The sequence below is a fragment of the Leptonychotes weddellii genome, chromosome 1 (genome assembly GCF_054177405.1).
Source record: "Leptonychotes weddellii isolate Sample4059 chromosome 1, ASM5417740v2, whole genome shotgun sequence".
Lineage (NCBI taxonomy): Eukaryota > Metazoa > Chordata > Mammalia > Carnivora > Phocidae > Leptonychotes > Leptonychotes weddellii.
In genome coordinates, this window is record NC_138369.1 from 17,965,317 (window position 1) to 17,975,818 (window position 10,502).

At 40.0% G+C, this 10,502-nt stretch overlaps 1 protein-coding gene across 6 annotated transcripts in view; it reads right to left on the bottom strand.

The window, feature by feature from the left end:
• SFMBT1 (Scm like with four mbt domains 1) overlaps positions 1–10,502 on the bottom strand; it is a 109,705-nt gene that overhangs the window by 66,076 nt on the left and 33,127 nt on the right. The window lies entirely within an intron of this gene.

The following is a 10,502-nucleotide window of genomic DNA, read 5'->3' on the forward strand; positions in this document are numbered from 1 at the left end:
AAGTGCAAGGATCCTGAAGTGGGAGCTTGTGTGGCACTTTGGAGGCCACTGCTGTTGGAGCAGAATGATCACGGCAAAGATGCTTAGGAGATGAGCTCACAAAGGTACCAGGCACCAGATTATATACAAACATGTAGGCTGCTGTGAAGATTTTGGTTTTGAGGAAGCCACTGGAGGATTTTGAGCAGAGGAGAGACGTAATCTGACCTATCTTTCAAAAGGATCACTTGGCAACTATGTCGAGAACAGACTGTTAAGTGAGTAAGAGCAGAAGCAGGAAGACCAATAAACAAGATCCTGAAACAATCCTGGCGAGCGTGCTAGTGGCCAGGCCCAGTGGTGAAAAGGGTTTGAGAAGGGTAAAAGGGAAACTGGATGTGGCGTGTGAGAGAAAGAACAGGGTCTGGGCTGACTCCAATTTTTTGGTCTAAGCAATAGAAAGGATGAAACTGCCACCTGGGGGTAAAGTCTGAAGGAGGAGTGGTCTGAGGAAGAAAAAGCAGGGGTTTCAATAGAAAATCGACCAATATGATTCATTTCTTCATTATTAAAGGTTCGCTCTTTGAGTTTTCAGGAAAACTTTTTACCATCAACAAAAGTATAATTATTACACTCTTTATATGAATAGCGTTCCCAATTTATAAGCTATTTCCAAATGCTATACTTCATTCAAGCCTAATAAAAACTTTTCAAGGGATGCCTGGGTGGCTCAGTAGGTCATGATCTCTGGGTGCTGGGATCAAGCCCAGCGTCAGGCTCCCTGCTGCTCAGCGGGGAGCCTGCTTCTCCCTCTCCCCCCTGCTCATGCTCTGTCTCTCTCTGAATCTCTCTCAAATAAATGAATAAAATCTTTTTTTAAAAAAAAACCTTTAAAATAACTAGAATGGCTTCTATCCTGATTTCACACCTTGGGAACCTTCTTGTCAGCTTCAGTCCTGCTCTCATACTTCACTTTTTCTAGGTTTACTGATCATCCATGAAGGCATTTTGTCACACCAATTCAGTAGTTTGTGCTGTTTTATTGTTTAAAATCCTAATTTCAAAACCCATACACTTCCCATTAAAACCTCAAGGTCAATTTTTTAACTCTTCTTTATTACATGTCTTTCAAAAATGTCAAGCATAAAGAATTTTTAAAAACTGATTCATACTGTAATGAAGTTGGAAATCTCACACCAACCAATTTATAAATCCTTGATTCACAGTTTTAAGTATGACCACCTCACAGTCTATTTCCTTAGCAATTGCTAATTAGCACCAGAGTACCAGGCACCATTTCTACACCAGATACCAAGATCACTAAATCATAGTTTTGAAATTACCTTTCATTGTACCAAGATATGACAGAAGCATTTAAAGATCAACTCTATAAGCTGGAGAAATGGCAGATCTTTTAGAGTTCAAATATTATCACAGTTTTCACGGATTACGGGCTTTATTCATAGGAGCCAGTTACATGAGCACATGTTGAAACAGTCAATATGTCTTGCTCTGATTAAATAAGTATTTGATTCACCAATATAAACACTGCCAAATATGTACCCCTTTCAATAGTATTATAAAATCATTACATGAATAGACTATGTTTGGTTATGAAAAGCCTTGAAACTTCTGTAATCTCCTAGTAGCTATTTCTCAGCCTCTTCATGTCAAATGACAGTTCAGAAATTTCATGCCTACTCAACAGATGCTTGTTAGCCATTTATCTAAAAAAAAGTAATATATGAGTACCTACTCGGTATGTGCCTAGCACTTTTTGTGTGTTATATAGTAAATAAAACACTGCCCAACAGTATATGGGCCATATAGCGTACTGTGAACATGAAGTATAACGTAAGTGTGAACTATTTTCAAATTAGATCTTATTTAAACCTAACCATTCTACTTATCCCATTTTACAGATGATGGAACCAGTTCATTTAGTAAGCAAACAGGGGCAGCATTTGAACCCCAGTCTGATTCCAGAGCCTGAACTCCCTAGACTTCAGGTTTTTCTCAGAGCGCAGACTGTAAGGACTACTGTGAGTTATGTCTCCTGTACCACAAAGTGATGGCTCTACATGATTTATACTCTAGTTCTTTATTATTTATTCAAGGTTCTATATTGTTCTAGTAAAATGGTGAGTAACCAGGACTCTAGATGGCACCTAAATGTTACCATCTATGAACTTCTAAAATGTTATTTTAGTAGTTCCTTACACTAGTTAATTCATATGAAAGAATAAAAGCCTAATTAAAACGGGGGCGCCTGGGTGGCTCAATCAGTTAAGCATCTGCCTTCGGCTCAGGTCATGATTCCAAGGTCCAGGGACTGACCCCCATATTGGATTCCCTGATCAGCAGAGAGTCTGCTTGAGATTCTCTCTCTCTCTCTCCTCTCTCTCTCTCCCCCCCCGCCCTTCCCCCCATGCTCTCTCTCTCAAATCTTTAAAAAAAACCTCTGAATTACTGAACACTTGTAAAAAGAAATAGAAGGTCCTTATTCTTTATTTTGTTAAAGATTTTATTTATTTATTTATTTGACAGAGAGAGAGAGAGCACAAGCAGGGGGAGTGGGAGAGGGAGATGCAGGCTCCCCACTGAGCAAGGAGCCCAATGGGGGATTCGATCCCAGGACCCTAAGATCATGACCTGAGCCAAAGGCAGACACTTAACAGACTGAGCCACCCAGGTGTCCCAAAGGTCTTTATTTTTTAAATGAAATGATAAGTAAACTAATTACTAAGTGTTTCCAGAGAAAAGGATTTAAAAGAATTTATTTAATTTATAACACTTTAGGGGCGCCTGGGTGGCTCAGTCAGTCAAATATCTGCCTTCGGCTCAGGGCATGATCTCGGGGTCCTGGGATCAAGCCCCATGTCGGGCTCCCTGCTCAGTGGGGAGCCTGCTTCTCCCTCTTCCTCCACCCTCCCCCCCACTCACTTGTGCTCTCTCTCAAATAAATAAATAAAACCTTTAAAAAAAAAGAATTTTAATTTATAACATACTGTTTCAAGTGTTAAGATTAAAGTTTGTTCTTGAATAGGTTAAAATTCCAGTTTACCTTTGTACACACCTAGAAACCACTTTCTTCACATCACTGCACAAAATTAAGCCCAGTCCACATTCAACTCTCCAATTCGGTAGAGTCACTCCTAGTAGCCTGGTCAGTCCTTCCCTCTCTTCCCCTTGCCCTGAATCCCAGATGTGCTCAGCATGGCAAAACCTTGCTCCACATAATGGACCCACTCAACCAGTCAGTCAGTCCACTCCTCGCTATCAGATAACTGTGTTCCGGGCCTTCCGTGTGTCTGTGTGACCCAGTCCTGGCTACAAGAGAAGAGAAAGTCTCCTGGGAGCTTCTGGGAAATATACTCTGATTCCCAATAAGAGAGGCAAGATAGTTTCAAAATATCCTGAGTCTTGTTAATACCATCCAATGTTCACCTTGCAATAGTACCTCCTACAACTCAGGTCAGCAAATACACTGCATCAAAATGTATACAGACTATGTATTCTACTTCTCTTGGGGCCCGGAAAACGTCCAGTGCTAGATGTGGGTATAACGCCAGCATGTAAACTCCATGAGGACATGCACTGTTTCATTCAACCAATATTACTGAATGCCTATTCCGTGCCAGGCTCTGTGCTGGGCAGTAGGGTAGAATAATTAACAAATCAGATGAATGTCCCTGCTCCTAAAACATAGTTGGTATTTATGAATACCTGCTCAATTAATGAACTGCAAATTCAAATTATTAATTACTGAACCAAAACTCTGGTAGAACAAACTATTTTTAAATTGTAAAACCTGTAAGTTTAACTGAAATAATTTTATATATCGTAACCTCTAGACCAAGCAGCTTTTGCTATATGGCCGAACACACACACACACACACACACACACACACACACACACTTCTTTTTTGGATACCAGAGAATATTTAATGCAAAAAGTACTGGCAGGCAATGATATTTATTATAAGCAAACTGAAGAACTTCCGATGTCTCATCAAAAAATGTATGTATGCTAACTGAAAGAGAAAGTGCCCCTTCAGTATTAATTTTGCTATACCTCTTAGGAATATGTTTATTTTTTTTTAAGATTTTATTTATTTGAGAGAGAGAAAGAGAGAGCATGAGTGGCGGCGGGGAGGAGCAGAGTGAGAGGGAGAAGTAGACTCCCAGCTGAGCAGGGAGCCCAATGCAGAGCTCGATCCCAGGACCCCAGGATCATGACCTGAGCCGAAGGCAGAGGTGTAATGACTGAGCCACCCAGGCGCCCCAGGAATATGTTTAAAGAGTACACTAAATACAGAGAAGTAGAAAGAAAATTTAAATCAAAATTCAAAATTTGTTTTCTGCTCCCCTCCTTCCCCTCCACAAAAACTACTGTGAAAGGTAAAAAGGGGAAGTTGGAGCTGGGAACAAAATAATGAATATTTTTAATTATTCATGCATTTTGATATCCTTATTCCCCTATTCTCCCTCCAATTACCATGACCAAGAAGAACGAGTCACATGACTATAATTTGGACATCTGGTAAGGGTGGCCTAAAACTCCCAGACACTTGATCAAATTTACATTACCCTACAAGCGAGTCTGGCAGTGGGATAGATTAATACTTAAAAGGGATAATCAAGAGACCAGAGATACTAATATACTTCAATTGTAAGAACTCAGCTATAAGCAGAATAAACAGAAACCCGAAATAAAGACCACCACATGTTTCTGAAGTTCTTAGCTCAAGGTTAAGGAACTGACCACAAACCAAAAAGACCCAGAAGTTCAAATCAGGCCTAGAGAGTGACTTAATTGTCTCTACCTCCCAAATGGCTACCCATGTCTTCATCTCATTATACTCAGCCCCTCGAAAAGGAAGCCCAGTGGGAGGGGAAGAGGGAAGGTCTGAAACTCCCTAATAACTACGTTAGAAATCAGAAAGGCAGGTCAATCAGAGGAGATACTAAGTACACATACACCAGGAAAAAAAAAACATGCATCAGACAAAACTCCATCTGACAGTCCATGCTTTTCTCTCCCTATAAATTCCTGGTGGCCTTAGATGTGATATTATATTTGCAAATTCTCTGGTACATGAACTGTTGGAAGTAACATAAAAGCCAATTATATTGACTATTCTCTTGAAGAAAATGAAAAACAACAGAAGCTGAATAATGAGTAGAACTAAAATTGTTCTACACAAAGTTAAGCACACTAAATGTCTTGAAAAATATCACTCAGCAAAACCAGTAGAGGTGCTCAGAAGGGAATTCAGGTCTCTTTGACTTTGTGCCTTTGTCTTCACTGGTTGAGCAAATGCTTCTCTGAACAGCGAACAACAAGACTCACAGCTGGGGAAGGATAAACAGTGAGAATGGACTAGACTAACCATAAAAAGGAGACCTGGCTAAAATTCCCCAGGCCAGCGCTTGCTAGCTCAGCTTCCTTGTCTGTTAGATTATACATAGACTGAGGGGTTGTTGTGAAGACGAAATGATAATTTACATAAAATATGGCACCACACAAAAATAAAAAATTTTAAGGGGTTAACTTAGCCTTCCAAAGGGGAGAAAATCAAGGTGTATGAATGATCAACACCGTATCAAAAATAACTAGACCGTCCTGATAAGGAAGCATGTGGCCTCAGCAGCCAGACTGCTGGGTATGCACGGCTGGCTTGTGCAAGTTATGTAACCAATTTATGCCTCAGTGTCATCATCTATAAAATGGAGATGTTAACAACTGTACCTATCCCATAATGTTACTTTTGATTATTCAATCAATTACTGCATATAAAAGTTTATAGCACATTAGACCTCAAAGCACAGTGGCTATTATTGCTTTAACAAAACTCTCAGTCGAATGAAGATCCTTACTGTTGCAAGGATGGTTCCCAGCCCTTCAGTACTTGAAACACTCTCATTTTTCTTACCAAATACCCTTCTAACCCCTCCTAGCAAAGTTATACAGTAACTTTTCTTTAATTAAGGTACATTTCTTTAATAATTATTTGATGGAATGGAAGGACATTGAGTTTAGAGAACAGTCAAAAGGCTAAAAAAGAAAGTGTGATAAACAGCCACCATCAAAAAAACCTTAGAATCAGGGGCGCCTGGGTGGCTCAGTCGTTGGGCGTCTGCTTTCAGCTCAGGTCATGATCCCGGGGTCCTGGGATCGAGTCCCACATCGGGCTCCCTGCTCCATGGGAAGCCTGCTTCTCCCTCTCCCACTCCCCCTGCTTGTGTTCCCTCTCTCACTGTGTCTCTCTCTGCCAAATAAATAAAATCTTTAAAAAAACAAAAAACCTTAGAATCAGCAGGAAAGCCCATAAACAAAGCCTTTGTCCCCAAGGGAGTAAAGAGGCTTCTTCCTTTCCCCCAGAGGCCTGGAGAAGAGTGGCGGGCAAGCTGTAGTGACTAATGTCTCCAGACCCCTGGGAGGCTGCCTTCTGTCCATCAGTCACCAAACTTTAACCTCCACTCCATATCCTCAAAGCCTTCAACAGAAGGTGTCATCCTAAGGCAGGATGCTTTGGTGATTTTGCTGCTTTATTTTGCTGTATTAAGCACACAGGTATTTTTAAAAGCTTTATGTCAGACTTTAAAGACTCCTGGACTATAATCGCATGTGCTGTACAATTAATCCATTAGGATATTTTAAGACTTAAGGCCCTAAAAGCAGACTATCAATTGTAAATGTCAAGGACCTCTGGATAGGCTCTACCCCTCAAAATCACTATAAGCACCTAAACAGCATGATCAGGTAAAAACCAGTCCCTCAGGAACGCTTCCCAACTCCTGGGCAATGCTGCTGCCCCCTGGGACATCCCTGGGAAGCCTTGAGTCTACTGCAAAACTCCGGGCCATTATGTCATGGTCCACAAACCTAAGAAGCATGCTGAACATTCAATAACGACAAGGAACAAGGATAAGTTATTTAGAAAAAGAATAAATTATTTAGAAAACAAAACAACTCTTCAGTAGCTTTTAAAATAAGTGCTCACAGGAAAGGAGTAAACCTCTGGTTACTACTAGAAATAGGCTGGGACACATGTTACATCTGTAAAATAATTCAGTGCAAAAAGTTAAATAGGCATAAGGAAAAAAAGAGCTTAAGTTATGCTAATTAGGAAACTAATTAAACTCATCTGTAAGATGTAAAACCAAAACCCCAACTGGCAGAACAACAGTCTACTTACCTGTTATTCTAGAGCTCAAATGGGATGCCTGGCAGCCTGCTGTCTGTTCAGTATAGAACTTAGTGCAGCTTGTTGTTTGCTTTTGCAGATTGCAGTACCTACACATATTAATCTATAGTAAACTTCCTCTGAAAACTAGAAGTGTTTATGTTAAATACAGAGAAATTTTTGGTTAAATCTCTACTCCTTTTAAACAACAACAAAACAATGCCTCCTCCTCCACTTTCCTATTCTTTCTATAAAAACAATGTTTTTTTTTCTACCATTAAATTATTATCTAAGTAAACTTAAATACAGTACTACCAAGATTGTCAGTTTTCCAAGATTAGCACTTATCAATTCCACTTTCTAGCCTGTAGTACAAAAATATCTACATAATTTTAAATTCTTAATAATACTGACTATGCTACACTAATCTTCATATGTATAAGAAAAAAATAGTTTTTACAAAATACAAAACTTCTTTCAGTCTTGGATAAAACCGTAACTGAAACAGAGACAGGTGCCTGAAGTCATCAAAGCAAGCTGACAAGAATTCAAACTTTATTTGCAAATTAACACAAGGCAGGTGAACAGTTAGTGATGTCTCTTTCAGAGGGGCAAAATTTCCAGCATCGTCTATGAAAACTGTTCTGATCTATATTTCGAAGTGTGGGATGGGGGCAAGAGCAGAAGAAGGTTGTTACTTTAATTGTTGTGTTTAAACTGTTGAGAAAATAAATGAGCTAGTTGGTTAAAACATGCATTCAGGAAAAACATCATCATCAAGATAACAACTCAAAGCGCACACTCTACATCATTAATGTGTTTTTCTTCAATATTTTCTTACAAGCAGTGAGATTATAAATGCAGTACTATTCTCTACTAAAGCATAACATTTAGGGGCGCCTGGGTGGCTCAGTCAGTTAAGCGTCTACCTTCGGCTCAGGTCATGATCCCAGGCTCCTGGGATTGAGCCCCACATCAGGCTCCCTGCTCCACGGGAAGCCTGCTTCTCCCTCTCCCACTCCCCCTGCTTGTGTTCCCTCTCTCACTGTCTCTCTCTCTCTAATAAAAAAATAAAACCTTTAAAAATAAAAAATTTAAAAAAAAAAAGCATAGCGTATAAAAAGGAACTCAATTCAGTTGTCTAAACTCACATTAAATCCCTCCAAAATGATCAACTGCAGATAAGCACAAGCTCAGCTGCATCGAGTTTGGACCTTTGTGGCCTCAGCCAGACAAGGAGAGACAGGACACTCAGTCAGTCCTCACAGACCAGGAAATCCAATGCTTGAAGAGGCCTAACATCAAATCTAACTACCAAAAGTCATGCGCGTACTTCAAATTCCTCTCAAAACAATGTTTTAGGGGGGAAAAAAAAAATCAAGTCATTCAAACAGCAGAATGCTACTCTCATCCGAATCTTTAACAAAATGTCAAATTCAGACTGCCAGTTAGTTAGACTTCAAAGAGCCACCTTAATGAAAAGTCTGGTCAAGAAAGTTTTCTTGACTTTAACAGATACTGTGGTGAGAACTAAATATAATGGAATTTGGGCCTTGGAAATGGAGACATCTGTAAAGCATACGAATAAAGCTACTAAATAGACATCACTGCCGTGGGGCTGCCTACCCAATCCCGCAATTTCAGAGGGATATTGATGGACTGGGGTGAAGTATGAGGAGAAAATAATTTTTCTACTTTACTCAAATGATGAGTGATGAACTTTAACGCATAAACATTTTTCCTCTTGCTCATTTCCCCCCAAATAATTAAATACTTTATGCTCATATCGCTCCCATTTTCAAACATTTGCTTAGTGCCATCAGGAACTACACCCTGTGCTGCACTTTCACATACATGAACTCAACTGCCTGGATGATTTAAAAAAAATTTTTTTTTCGGGCGCCTGGGTGGCTCAGTTGGTTGGGCGACTGCCTTCGGCTCAGGTCATGATCCTGGAGTCCCGGGATCAAGTCCCGCATCGGGCTCCCTGCTCGGCGGGGGGTCTGCTTCTCCCTCTGACCCTCCCCCCTCTCATGTGCTCTCTCTCTCATTCTCTCTCAAATAAATAAATAAAATCTTTAAAAAAAAAAAATTTTTTTTTTCTTTGTTCCACTAAGTAATGGAGATTGGTGGATCTAAAAGTTGGAAGAAACTTCAATAGGTGGCACCTAGTCCAATGGTCCTCATAGTTTTGTGGTTATCTATTCACTATTCTCATGCCCCAACATTTCCACAAGGAACACCTCTCCATTAACCTAGGGTGCTTCTCTAGCACATTCTTCCCCACGTATCCTTGAGGAGGAAGTTGTCCATTCTATGTCAAACACCATCAATGATACAGTGACAGAAAGCTCCCATGAACACCATCTGGGATAATCTATTCCACTTCTGAGTTGCTTCACCATAAAGCCTATCCTTAAACTGCCCCAAGTTCCAAAGGCTTCTACCCATAGGTGTTTCCCACTCACAAGGAGTCTGCACCTTTGTTCATGTAAGAGCCCCTCACACAGCTAAGAGAATGAACAGTTTTTCCAAAGACAGGTCCTAAGTTCCCTCAACATCCTGGTCTTCCTGTGAAACATACTTAAGTTTATCTGTATTCCAACAGAACAAAAAAGACTAAGTTAAAGCCTTAAAATGATTTTGATTTCACTTTAAATAGCCTACTACTTATGCGGCCAGGCAAAATATTTCAAAGCTAAGTTTGCTCAGTTAATTAGATTTTGATCCTGAGATCATGGTAATCAGGCTTGATAGAACAAAGAACTCCTTTCTCACTGTGTTCCTTTCAAGTCAACCAATCACAGAACTACAGAGATACCTTTCCAGAAAGATACACAATAGCCAATGGGTACATGAACAGGTGGCTCAACATCATGAATCTTTAGGGAAATGAAAATCAAAACCACAATGAGCTATTACCTCACACGTGTTAGAATGGCTATCACCAAAAAGACAAGAAAGAACAAGTGTTGGGGAGGGTGTGGAGAGAAGGGAATCCTTGTGCACTGTTGGTAGGAACGTGAACTGGTGCTGCCACTTTGAAAAGTATGGAAGTTCCTCAAAAAATTAAAAATAAAACTACCATGTGATCCAGCAACTCTACCTCTAAGTATCTGAAACAAAATCACTACCTCAAAAGATATCTGCACTGTGAAGTCCACTGCGGCATTATTTACAATAGCCAAGACATGGTAGCAACCTATGTGCCCATCAATGGATCGATGGATAAAGAAAATGTGGTTATACATCTACAACAGAATATTCTTCAGCCATAAAAAGGAAGGAAATCCTGCCATTTGCAACATCGATGGACCTTTTTTTTTTTTTTTT